Below are 14,142 nucleotides of genomic sequence, written 5' to 3' on the forward strand. Positions count from 1 at the left end.
CTTGGGATTGATGAACTTGGTATACAACCATTTCCAATATGGCTGCCTGCATTATGTGTATGTATGCAGTCATTTAAACATTCGAAAATGGCTAGCAGTGAAAAGGGACTAGGGTGTGTTATATTGACTATTGAGACAGCTTTATTGTGTTGTGAACAAGCACGCTTCAAGTGTGAAACACGTCTTTGTTTCCCGTGTAACCTGATACTTGTCAGGACTAATTTTGTTCCATTAATGATCCGTAATTATTTACGCCAGGGTGTCGCCTTAAATTTTTCTTGCCCCCCAATCTTGGACCGAGCTGCTTTTACACTATTCACTTTCCTTGTTTCTACACGCGTGTGTAATTTTGATTGGAAACCTTTTCCTTTTAATACTTTTGCAAAAGCATATGTGGTCCATTAGTATGTTGTTTTCAGAGCACATGGGTGATGTGTAATTTTTGAGTGAGGGTGAGTGTGAAGTAGTTATCCTAAGGATATGCGCATATTTGTTTTAATGTTTATTAAGCTGTGTTTATTAAACTTGCAAAATATTAGTCATTTTTAATGCGTTTTATTGTTTTTCTATACATGGATACATTTTTGGAAGAAGGCCTTGGATTTGAAAGTGTCAGAATATGAAAGGAGGAATTTGAGCGGGTAGCATTGGTTAAATGTTACATTTCAAATGTTACATTTGTATATATTAAATGTTTTCAATTCAATAATAGTGCAACCAATTTATAATGGGTTGTTTACTGTTTAGATTGAATTATTGATTGTTGTTGTGTTGTAGGCATGCTGGGGAGAACATTGCTGAGAGGAGTCAATGTTTGTGCGATTTTACCCATTTCTATATTCTTCATTTATGCATAATGTCTTGAGTAGTAGATATCACTCCATGGTTTGTTTGTTATGATGCTTGTAAGCAAATAGGTGTCATGTACTCAATTTGATTGATATTGCTTTTCTAAGGGAGTGTTTCTGTGTAGATTTAGTCTGTACTTTGGCTATCCAAACATTGATTGTATAGCAACATTGAATAATTTAACTGGGAAGGGACATTACAGAGGACTCGAAGCAGAACCTGAAATGTATCTAGACCCTTGTAGAGCTGAGAAACATTTTTATTTGATATTACAATTGAGAACCATGGCAGTGAAAGAAGCAACAAAATATCACATGTCTTGCCTGCCTGCACGGGTTTTTTGACAGAAGAAGATACCAAATGGAGACCTTTGGATTATAGACAAGCTGAAAGCTACGTGTATCAATCCAGGCAAGGACTGTATTATGATTTTTTTTCAAATTCTAATAACACAACACACTCCCAGGTGAAAGTATACAAGTGCATCAAATTTACGACTAACATCTGTCACATAGTAAAACATATCTGCTTACCAACAGGAATAACAGGGATGAGCCCAATTGGAAAATAGTGGTCCACAGGCCTCTGCCACAGTACCACACATAACAAGAAGCTCAGAACAGTGAAATATATGGGAAAGCACCATACAATTAAAACAAAGAGAAACACATTAACCGTTAATGCAAAAGAAAATACACACAATGTTTCATATACTTAACGTGCATTTCTTTATAGGAGCACCAGCTTTATATCATGATGACACAACCATCTCTGCCTAAAGGCAAATTAACACCACTGTCAGTACCTAGTTTGAAAGCAACACCACTGTGAAGACTATAAACAGTACACATCGTGCCTCATTATGAGTGTGTCAATCAGTGTAAAAATGGCAGTAACGTATTTGTATTTCCATTACAACCCCTTTAATGTGAATTTTCCACACCACCAAATTCCAACTTCAGCAATTAAGTGGAGGGCACATCTGCAACATATGTTTGGAGGTAAATCCTCCACTTTATCTCAGTATAAAATCATCAGATTTACAATAGCAACCTTGCCACTTACACTTACAATGAATCTGAAAAAAATTGCATTGTAGTCCTTTCAACTCCATAAATGGGCACTAACAATGCCATTACCCCACCCATAATCCTGCAGTAAATCTGCAAGATAGAGTGATGGAAAACATAAATGAGAAAGCTGATACGGAAACCTAGAGTGGTGTGATAAGATTCCAATTGGCACCTACAGAATTACCACAATCACAAATAAATGAAATTGTAAATTCCAAATGTTTGATTTCATTACAGTGACAAAAGAGAAGGAAAGGACCCCGGCCCAACACAAGAAATTGAAAAATAACCCACAAAATACCCAATCACCTTCACCACAGTAAGAACAAATGAGAAATAATTCCAGAAATGTATTGCAAATACATCCTATGGCAGCAATCAGCGTAAATACTAGGAAGCATTGCTAGTAATAGAAAGTGAAAATAAACGTATTATAATTGCATACTAATAATGTGCTGTACAGAAAGTATAAATGTATAACCTGCTAACCATCTAATTTGTAACTAAGGTCCTCACAAGTAACAGCGGCTCGATGCCCACGGGCTGTTTGCGCATTATAAAAATGTAAAAAATAAATAAAAATAAAAAGACTATTACTTTTAGTACAAAAAAAACAAACTCAGCATTTAAAACTGGAATATTACTACACATGTATTTACAGCATCCAGTCATCATAATGCACTCAGCGCCAAACCGGATACACTTACAGAAAAGAAACAGGAGCGAGACACCAACACTGGCATTAAAGTCATCCGGCTTAAAGGGTGCAACAAATGAAAGATAAGACGAATACATGCTCAAATAACAGTAACTTTGCATACGTATTACAAAGGCCATGCCCAACATGGTTCAGTTAGCACCCCTGACACCAATCACCGCAAAAAACACCATGCCAAAGAATCCAGTCAGTAGATTATATGGCATTTTACCAACCCCCCACTGTGTAAAATAGCAAATACATATTATATCCTACCTGCAATTCTTTTAACAAATATCCAGTTATTCACAACTGCGTTAGTAGCAATAGTTAAACTGTTAGTGAAATTGTCTGTTTACAGTGCCTACTACTTACCTGGTCAATAATAAAAACTAAAGACTGTGTAGCCATGAGAACAAAATAATACTTGTTAGAGAAAAAAATAAAGTGTGACCTCTTTATGTGTCCAAGACACTAGCAGGGTAGGTCATGGAATTAATGTGCATGGAAAACGGGGGTACAAGAGTGAAAATCGCAGCGCATGCGTGCGAAAGCCATGCAAGCACCCGTTTGGCGATTCATGGAAGGCGCTGCGCGTGGCTTACCTGTGACCTGCACTGAATCCGCGTGTGGCGCACACATTATTGCGACATCCCAAAGGCTGTGCACGAGACGGCCAGTGAAGGCGCACACCGCCCAGCGCACATATCTAAAAAGGGGGCAGAACACGCGGAATGGGGAACAACACGTGTTGTAACATTGGGCGTTACAGGGGTAGTACCGCTGCCAAATCCTCACAACGCCAACACGCACGCTAACAACACGCATTCATGGAATCGAACAGGGGAAACCCAGTGGCCACAAAAGACGGGCTAAGCCGGAAACACGTACGCAAAGCGAAAGCTGGCGTAAGCACCCCGTGCAGCATAAAAGTGTGCAAAAATAACAAGCAAGCTCATACCACTACGATGAATGTACTGTTCTTCGCAGCACTGGTCCTGGGACACCGCAGGAGGATAGCCAGGCCCCTCACCACCACCCGAGGTAATATACAATGCAGCCCATTTTGCAACCCGGGGCATAGTGGAGCGCATTTGGAGTGTTCAAGTCACGTTTCCGCTCCCTTGACCGTTCCAGTGGCCAGCTGCTAAATGCGCCGCCAGTCTTGGGCAGGATCATTGTGGCAGCATGTGTCCTGCACAACGCTGCAATCCGCTAGGGAGTGTTGGTGGACATGGTGGTGCCCCCACATCCCCAACCACAAGCACAGCAGCCGCACATGGAAGGGGAAAGGGCACGTAGCGAGGCAGCCCGTGCTCAGCTTGTGGCAACATTTTTCACCTAAAATCTCACCCCTGCAGAGTGCACACAGGCCTGGTACATACCTGGTGACAATCAATGATGACAAAGGGACAGTCATCTGTCACAACCCTACCACCCTGAGATTGTTTCCTTGGAAGTGCTACATTGTGTGCATCCCTAGCTACTTAAAGAAAGCCAATGCAGTGTCAGCAAAAGGCACACATTCATGCTGCAGAAAGGACTACCACCTTGCAAAGCAGCACACCCAAATACTGGTATATCACCCAACCCCTTCCAAACCCTATGTCACCCACTCGTGTCACCATGGCATGGCATGGCATGCAATGTGAAAGCAACCAAATAAATGCACATGAACCAACTGTCACAAAGTGCACCGTCACAAATGGAATCAGGCCACAGAAATTTCCCTCTCACATATGAAAAAGAAAATGCACACCTGAACATATACTTACAAGCATGACAAATCATGAATACAGGAGCCAACAGTGGGAACGTCTGACAGTGATCAATCACAATAGTGTCACAATCTGACAAAGGCAGCACATCGACCCCTCCCATCTTCAGTGTGTTGCTGGTAAGTAAAATGTGGCAGGGTACTGCATACAGCATGAACTGCATCTGCAATGGAGACAGGCAAGGTAACACATGAAGAACCTACATGTAAATATGCATAATGAGCAATATTGAATACAATATACAAATCAACCATGCAGTGGAGAAACCATTGTTAATCCCCACTAGGGGTGTATACACAGTTTGGACTAAAGACTGGCCACACAACTGATGGAAGCCCAATGCCTATGTGTAAGTTACTGTCACACGGTACCACACTTGCGAGCCAATGGAAAGGGGAAGCAGGAGTCGGTATGAGTCTGGACCCCAAGCCTCAAACAAGAACACAAGACAAGCCTGTAGCTGGAACACACAGTGGATGCCTACGGGCACCACACAAAGAAACACACTGTGCCATGAATGCACAATAGACAAAAAAAGAGGAAAAATTAAAATAAAAAAAGAAAAAACAAAAATCAAAAATGGCCATGGGTGACCAGGGGGGGACCATCCAGAAAGGAGGAGGTGCAGGGTGCACCCCAAAGCACACGTGTGTGGATGTTGAGAAAGAAAAATCCCTCTATGGGCTCATGGCCAGCACAGCTACCCGATAGTGGGAGAAATGCCATTGCTGTAGTCACCCTCTAGTGCTACATGCGAAGGAGTGTGTAGTATGGGAGGCAGACCATGCAAAGCCCTGGCATGCTAATCCATGGCAGCAAGCACGCGGCTTTGAAAGGTTTGGTTCTGCAGGATGATGGTCCGGAGGTCCCCATGCAGCACGTCACGGGTAGCACAGAGTTCTGCCTGCAAGGACTCACGTGATGCTCAGATCTCCTCACGGGTTGCCTGGAGCTCAGCTGAGATGGTGCTTGTTAGCTGCTCCAGCTGATGTTCTGACCGTCTACTCCGGGACACCTCAAGTGCACCCAGAGTAGCTCTAACGGAGGTGTTATCTTCCCTCAGGGCATCTAGGTGGGCCTGTACCTCTGCAGATATGGCTGGTGCAGAGCCCCAGATCAGCCTGTCGGTCCCTGTTGGCAGCCAACTTGTCCTGCCTGTGTGAGCAGCACATGGACTGCGTTGCCTGCTGCTGGAGCTCCACCTGCCTTTCGGGGGGGAGAATGGAAGTGGCCACCCTATCCACGGCCTGAGCCATCATCTCCATGATGCCCCCTGTTGTTGTGCAATTGCATACATGTTGGCCCCAAGATGATGTGCACCTTGCTGCCGCTGCCTGAGGCTGCAGATCTGCATTCCTCCTTTGATCTGCTGCACCAGGAACAGGAACAAATAGTGTGGAGTGTGACCCTGCATCCGTAACCCCCACAGCCAGACATTCCAACACTGAATGGGCCATTGAGGGATCTACCCGCAGTGCAAGTGCATTGGACAGGACAGCATCCCTGCCAGAAACACTCACCTGCGACGGGACATATGTGTCAATGTCTGATTCCAAAATGGAAAAGCAACACATGTGCTGCATGGTGCATAGCACCTGCATCACACATAAGCCTGTGAGTGGCATGGACCATCCACAAACATGACACATGCAAGCACACAGATGGCACGTAGCATAGCCATGGCAGAACTGACAAGGACACCCAGATGGGAGTTAATCACTACTGTCCCCCATCCATGTAAAATGCATATCATCAAACAGAACATGAAAAAGAGTGGGACAAAACACACATGTGTCACACGCTGCAACAACACCAGTGTGTTGAAATACAGTGATGGGATTCACATGGATACATAAATGGTAGGTAACTTTGACATTAAGCAAAAAGGATTCAGAACTTAATCTGATCCTAGGTGTGCTACCCCTTGCTCTCCAAGCAGAGTTGCTCCAACAATTGTTAAAATCATGAAGATTGTTATTGCCTTCTGTTTTATTGCTGAGTCTTGGGCATCATGCACTCAATCAGTGCCTTATAAGTTTGTTATGCCAATGCATTTCGGACATAGTCCGTCATCAGGGCTCTTGGCGCTCTCATTTACACTTTAACATAAACCATAAACCATAAAACATAAAACATATATCGGCATATTTTTAAATGTTCCAAACCAAAGTGAACAACATGTCATTAATGTCAATAATAACCAATAACCATCTGCGTATCGTTTTTGTCATCACCAACAATTAAATATATCATAGTACATAATTGTATTTCCCTGTTGTTTTTTTCAAAGCATAATCATAATGCATGAATTCAAATATTCAGTTCAGTGCAGCAAGTGTTATGATGCAAGTTCGATCATATTATATCAAAAATTAGAAATTAGGTCACATACCATTGTTGCAGGTTTCAAATTCCCCAGGTGTGTGTCATCATGGGTAAGCGGAAAAATATAATAATTAAAAGCATGTGAGTATTTAAATCGGGCATCTAATGCATTTTCACCTTTACTTCAAAGCATATCATGTACCTCTTGAATGGCTGCGCTAGCCTCCATCCTTTCGTGATGCTCCGTGATGCCTCAATATCGTATGTCCACAGTTGACCTATAACGAGTCATCATCTATTTATTAGTGCGTCCCTCATGTCTAGTTATTCAGTATTATCATCCTTTGGCCCCTGCTTACCTGTATCAACCATCAGGTACTCGCTCGTTTTGCGAAACCCGCGTCCTCGCTAGATGCCGGTTTTCACTGTTTGGATTACGTTGCTACGCAACCCGCACATGTGCCGATGCATCGCGGAAGCTTACTTTCATTTTATTCATGCTCACCGCGCGCCGGCTCTCCTGTCAACAATCCTATGTTAAAGTGACAGTCTAATTAAACTTACTGCTGCTCCTAATGTGAGCTTTGTATCGTTGTAAGCTCGATGTGACAATTCTCTAATAAAAACGTATTGCTGGGTAACATTCAGATTCTATGTTTACAAAGTCATCACCTTTACAAAAATCGAATGATTGTGTGAATTACTGATAGTAGACCCATAACATTGATGCTATGTGGTTCTATAACCGTGTTGACAGTACAAAGTACAAATATCTCATAAAATGAGGTTACATACATTCTGCAATAATTACAGTGTCTACCAACTCGGGAGGCCGAGGCAGGAAGGCCATTCCTGCCTTGGGTCCCGCCCAAGGACGAGTTCTGAACGGGAATATTCCCTCGTTGTAGACATTGCACAACTTCATCAACATCATCACCCTGTTGTGATGTTCAGGTCCCTGTTATACTAAACATGGTGAATGCCATGAAAGTATATGTGTAAATGTAAACTGTACCAAGTCTCTATCAAATCCAATGTTCGTAGTTCTTGTTGTGTCATACTTTGACTGTTGATCGTTTGCTCAATATTACAGGAAACATATGTAGTTTATTTCTTCATTGATTACGCCAGGCTTCAATGAGTCCAGTCTATCTATCCAATAGGATTCTCTTTGATTAAGTCTCTTAAGGACGTCCTCATGTCTGTCTCTCGGTTTCATTACTTCAAGGACTTGAATCCTGATCTGGTTGATGTTATCTTTTTTTTCTTCCCAATGTCTTGCTACTGCAGAATTTTTGTTGTTTGTGGGTATATTAGATATGTGTTTGTTCCATCTGAGTCAACCAGATCTTGTTGATTGTCCTACGTAGTACATACCACATGGGCATTTGATGGCATAAATTATGTTTATTGTGTCGCAGGTTGCAAAGCTCCTTAGTTCAATTTTTTCTCCTGTGCATGGGTGATTAATGATGTTTCCTTTAGTGATAAAATTGCAATTACTGCAGTGTAGGCACGGGTATGTACCCGTTCTGCGGGTTAGCGGTTGTTGCATCTTGGGTCGTGATTTTACCAGTCTGTCTCTCAAGTTTCTGCTCCTCTTATATGCAAAAATGGGGTTATCCTCAAATAAATGCTCTACTATTGAATCATTCCTCAGCAAGTGGCCTCTCAAGTGGCCTGTTTCGCCTGGGATCTCTACTCTCTACTCAACTATCTGCACGATTGTTTCTTCGTTTTCAGCAGCTAGGTGCAGGAAGATAGAATACTACGGTTGTTCTACGTTTGTGCAATCACGTGACAAGAACTTGGCCACGCCCACAGAAGGGGAGGACACCATAAAAATACGAGGCTGCACGCCATCAGCGCGCGTTCCTCAGCAAGTGGCCACTCAAGTGGCCTGTTTCGCCTGGGATCTCTACTCTCTACTCAACTATCTGCATGATTGTTTCTTCGTTTTCAGCAGCTACGTGCAGGAAGATGGAATACTACGTTTGTGCTACGTTTGTGCAATCACGTGACAAGAACTTGGTGATTATATATTAGGAAAACCTTTTCTATGTATAGAAAGAATATATTTATAATAATAACATAGATACTTATCTGTTGTTATAGGCCACACCCACATAAGGGGAGGACACCATAAAAATACGAGGCCGCGCGCCATCAGCGCGCACGCCTCATCAAGTGGCCTCTCAAGTGGCCTGTTTCGCCTGTTTAGCCTGTGGGGCTGTGGGTTAGGTAAGAAACTTTGGAGTTTTGAATGCTAGTTCTCTATTTAAGTACCAACATAGTGATAGCCACTGCCTATCTGAATGTAAGAAGTGGCTTAAGAAGTGGTGTCGAGACAAAAATGAGTGTAAAAAAGGATGTGATAAGTAAGCAACATTTAACAATAGTGCCGCCTACAAAGAAAATGACCACTAGGATTAGTGTAGCCCGTGCTGCTGCTGCGAGTCACTTAGGCTCACCGTACTTAACTGAGGAGCTTATTGAATGCGCAATTCAGTGTTCTTTAGAGCAAAGAATGGATAGACCAGCCCAAGAGCTGGGAACTAACACTGAACTAATTGAAAGTTCGCAATCATTGTTTGTAGAAGATGGTTGACCCAGGAAATAATATCGAAAAAGTGGCTAATGGAAATAGGGAGTATATTGATACACCCCATGTTTTTCACACTATTGATAATTCCTTGTTGGAGATGTCACAACACATAGATAAAAATATGTTGGATGAATTAGAGAAAGCGAACCATACTGACACAATACAGACCACAAGTAACGAAACGCAAGTATTAATACTAGCTGAATTAAAATCCCAAACAAATCTCTTAAAAGAAATGGTAATGGCATTTATAGCATTACCGGACTTCATCAACGAATTAATGAACAAGGCACGACGTGAGGTAACAGATAAAACGCAAAATTCGATGTCTATCAATAAAGAAGTATATACTGAAATTGACAGCATAGACAGAGAACTCAATAATGGTAATGAAACAAATAGTAAGGTGACAAAATCTAATGTATCGACTATTAAGATACCCTTGCAAAATGAAGACAATGGCAAGACATCAGAGCCCAACATGGAAGTAATTGTGATAGAAACCAGCGAATCGATAGAAGCGGTTAGTAACAATCCTACCACTGTAAGTGAAATAAGTGATGATGACAACTCTATGTTTGTAGAAAAAACTTCAAAAAGGAAAGGAAAAAAGCAAAGGAAAAAACAGGCCAAAATTGCGAAAGCAAACAACACATCCTCAAGAAAATTCTTGAGAAATGTGGACATACGTAAGGCATGGCCTGATTGTCAGGCAACAGACAAAAGTAAGAAAGATCAGGAAAAAAATACACCCAGTGACAAAACAAAAAATAAGATAGTCAAAGAAATAGAGATTGACAGCAACACTGGAAATGATGGTATTGCTCAATCTAGTTACAGTGAAGGATCTTCCTTGCTCTCAGAGGTTCTGAAAAACAAAGTAACATCGGAAAGGATTGATAGTAATCTTAGAGCCGTAGAGAGAGGACTCCAAGATATCTTCAACATATTTAAAAACCCAGATGCTCCATCGAGGCCTAATACACCTGTGTTAATGAATAATCCTGAGTTGTTAGCCAGCAAGCAATTGTTGAACCCCAATACACTGCAATAATAGAAAGAGATATTAGCCTCATTAGCTCACCCGAAGGAGTCACAAGAAATAAAACAACTAAAGGTACCTTTAGATGACCCCAAGGAGCATACATTGAAAGATACGCAACTAAGCAGCGATGCAATAAGTTTGATAATAGAAAACTTATTGAAACAAAAATATCAAGATCCAAATAGCTCGCTGAAGGTCTGAAACATTTTGCCAAAGGGAAATACTAAAAAAAGGAATGGAAGTAATTTACCCCCCGAAGATGGAGCAATAGGTGAGATTAATTCGATCACTCAAGAACAAGCGAGATCGATAAAATTACAGAAAAAGATAGACACTGACTCAGCGAAGGTTACCCTTGATACAAATAAAGCCATCCAATTAAATAAAACAGACTTAAGTACATTGGTGGAGGAATTAATACATCAAAAACTTAATTAATCTAATCGTCAATTAGCAAAAACTGATGATCTAATGCAAGATAAAGATCCACAGCTTAATAACATGAATCATCAGTATTTAGACTATAAAAAGGAGGGGTTGTTATCAGGTGCCACACATGACTCGAATCATTGGGATAAAGAGTATAAGATATCATCCATACCAAATTTAAAAAGACCGGCTTTTTCAAATGAACCGAGTATAGTAATTTACTATGTGTTTGACAAGGGTGGCCCACGATCTCTCAATAGATCTTACCTGCTATCTTTATTTGGGGAGATACCAGAATTAAGTCTGATAACAACTTCAGATATCCAGCTTGTGGATTTCATACACAACGAAAGGTATGATTATGTTAGATTAATCATAACATCTCCATTAGTGAGAGCTCTAATACTGAAGGAGGCAGGTGCTCTACAGAAAAGGGGTTTTGACGTACAAAAGTATCAAGAATGTAGACAAGGGGATGATGGTTCAAGAAAACAAGAGTTCAGCATACAAGAAGCAGCTGGATACAGCACCGACAGACTGGGAATACAATCATTATCGACAAAAATGCAAGATAGCATAGTAACAGACATTGCTAGGTCTCAGTTGATTGACATGCAGGAATGGAGGTTACTTGCCATATCGCTGCGAGACTCCATAGAGAATCTGAAATCAGCAAAAATATCACTTTGACAAAAGGACCCCATTTAGTTTAGTTTCCTGGAACACAAGGGGTTACTCATATATTGTGGCAAATAAAAATATTGTGAGTCAACTGGAAGAATTTGACTTTGTGTTATTACAGGAAACATGGGCAACTAACAACTTGCTGTGGGATGGGTACGGAATTATCAACTGTAAAGCGATCAAAGGAATAATAGGTCGACCTAGTGGGGGATTGATCTTGGTGTACAAATCGGATACTAATATTACTATGATAACTAATCAACAAATATCAGAAAGCATAATAATTGGCACATTTAAAATACGAGCAATTCAAATGGAAATAGATATGTTAGTAAACATATATTGGAATGTAGCCAGCCACTCAAATGATCAGCTGATTGAGGTCTTGGAGTTGTTAAATGATAGAATCACGGCCTGGTTAGAGCTCTACCCTATGGGTGCGCTTGTACTGGTGATTTGAATGCAGAATGTGACTTAGGAAATTCAGATACCACATGGACACTTACATCTATAAACCCCAACTCGGTAGCAGCCCTCAGTAAACGATATAGAGGCAGTCTCTGGATTGATTTTGCATCGAGTTGGGGCTTGCAACTTATACATAACGCACAGCCAACCTGGAAAGCCAGAGGACTGAGGTCTATTTTAGATTACATAATAGCCAGTAATCACTTTTTTGTAAATAACTGTGAAATGAAAGTGCAAAGCTGTAAGGAAAGTGATCATGCAATGATAGCAATACAGATGCCTTGGAACAAAAAAAAATGTGAATGGAGAAGATTGGGATATGCATATAGAAATAAATACAGCAGGTAACAGAGTGAAATGGACACCAAATAACCTCGAAAAGGCAAACTTTTTGTTAATACAGGATTATATGTCTTTCCCGATGGAATGGAAAATGTCTACTTACTCTGGTGAGGTTTTTAAAGATTATATACAAGAAACACTGGAGAAATGTAATGTAAAGAAAACATATGAACAAATACCTTTAACCAAAAATGCTCATGTCTTTGATATTGATATAAAAAAAAGAAAGGCGCAATTGCGTAAAGAGGTGCGTAACCTAAAAAAATAAAGTGTAACACAGGTGAAATCACCCAAAAAATTAAGCAATGCAAACAGAAATACAAAAATTGGATAATATCACATCGCTCACACATGGCACAAAAAGACGGCGAAGCCATGTTGGCAGCCATGAAGGATTGCAATACAAAGAAAACTTGGTCATTGATTAATGGCACTGAAATTACGCAAATGCAACTTTTCTTTAAACCCGATTGCAGGAGATGTATGGGTAACCTATTTTGAAGACTTATATATGAGCTCAGAGGTTCAAATGATGGATAACTATAATTGTAATCAGACCTGGTATTTGGATATCTCCGTAAAGAAGATTGCGATGTATATAAAAAAAAGTTAAATCCTCAACCACTCCGGGCCAATATTACCTTAAAATATAAACTTGATTTATGGGCTAACACTCTACATTGCTTGTTTAAAGAGATTATAGAAACCAAACAAATCCCAACCTCCTGGAAGATGACATATGTAATCTTAATTTTTAAGAAGGGAAATCGTTTAAGCCCTCTAAACTATCGACCCATAAAGATATCAGATGTGGAATCAAAAATTTTCACAGCTATGGTGTTGGAAGAAATCAATATCTGGATCGAGAATAACAATATACTAGATCCGAGACAAATAGGTTTTAGACAAGCCATGGGAACTGAAATAGGAGGCTTGATAGTAGCCAGTCTACAAGCTAACGCCAAAGTAAAATATAATCATGCACTGTACATAGCATTAATGGACCTCTCCATGGCGTTTGATAAAGAGGAATGTTATGGAGAACCCTGGATAGCCTGGGAATGGAAAAAAGTCTACTAGAACTAATAATTATGCTATATTCCGATACGGTACTGAAAGTGCGCTTAAATAATAGAGGCAAATTATCAGAACAAATAAAAGCAAATAATGGCTTAAGACAGGGTTGTAGACTATCAGCGACTTTATTCAATCTCTATGTTTCTCAGATAGGAAAAATTATGGATGTGAGTGGCCTGGTCTCACCAAAGATAGGCAAGCTCACCATAAAATGGATAGCATATGCAGACGACTTCTTGTTATTTGATGGCACGAAAGTAGGTCTACAGAGGATGATGAACGCATTTGTAAATTTTATACAAGAAAGGAAACTGATGGTAAACCCAAACAAAACTGTGATTTTTCATACTGGTGTGAAATATTTAAAACAAGATTCTTTGGTAATGTTTTGTGATGGTGTAAAAATAAAAAAACAAGCTGTCCTCAGATATCTAGGATATACCTACACAAGTAAATACACACTTAGCTATATGATAAAGGAGCTTAAAAGGAAGGCTGTGGGTATTGCTAATCAAATGATGGTAATTGAAAAGAAATATGGCAAGTTCACATTAAGCGCATGTATTCTTTTTTATCGCACCAAAGCCATTCCAAGACTGACTTATGGTCTTGAACTTTGTTCAAATAATCTGATACCACATTTGAAAACAGTTGAAGCTTGTATATGGCGTAAAGTTTTGAGACATCTACCAAAATGTCTACCAATAGAAGCAATAAGATATGAATTGGGCCTAACGTCACTGAAAAGTATTGTATATCGGAAAAAGTTG

Source organism: Ambystoma mexicanum, chromosome 10, assembly GCF_040938575.1.
Source record: "Ambystoma mexicanum isolate Mex_15411 chromosome 10, UKY_AmexF1_1, whole genome shotgun sequence".
Classification (NCBI taxonomy): Eukaryota; Metazoa; Chordata; class Amphibia; order Caudata; family Ambystomatidae; genus Ambystoma; species Ambystoma mexicanum.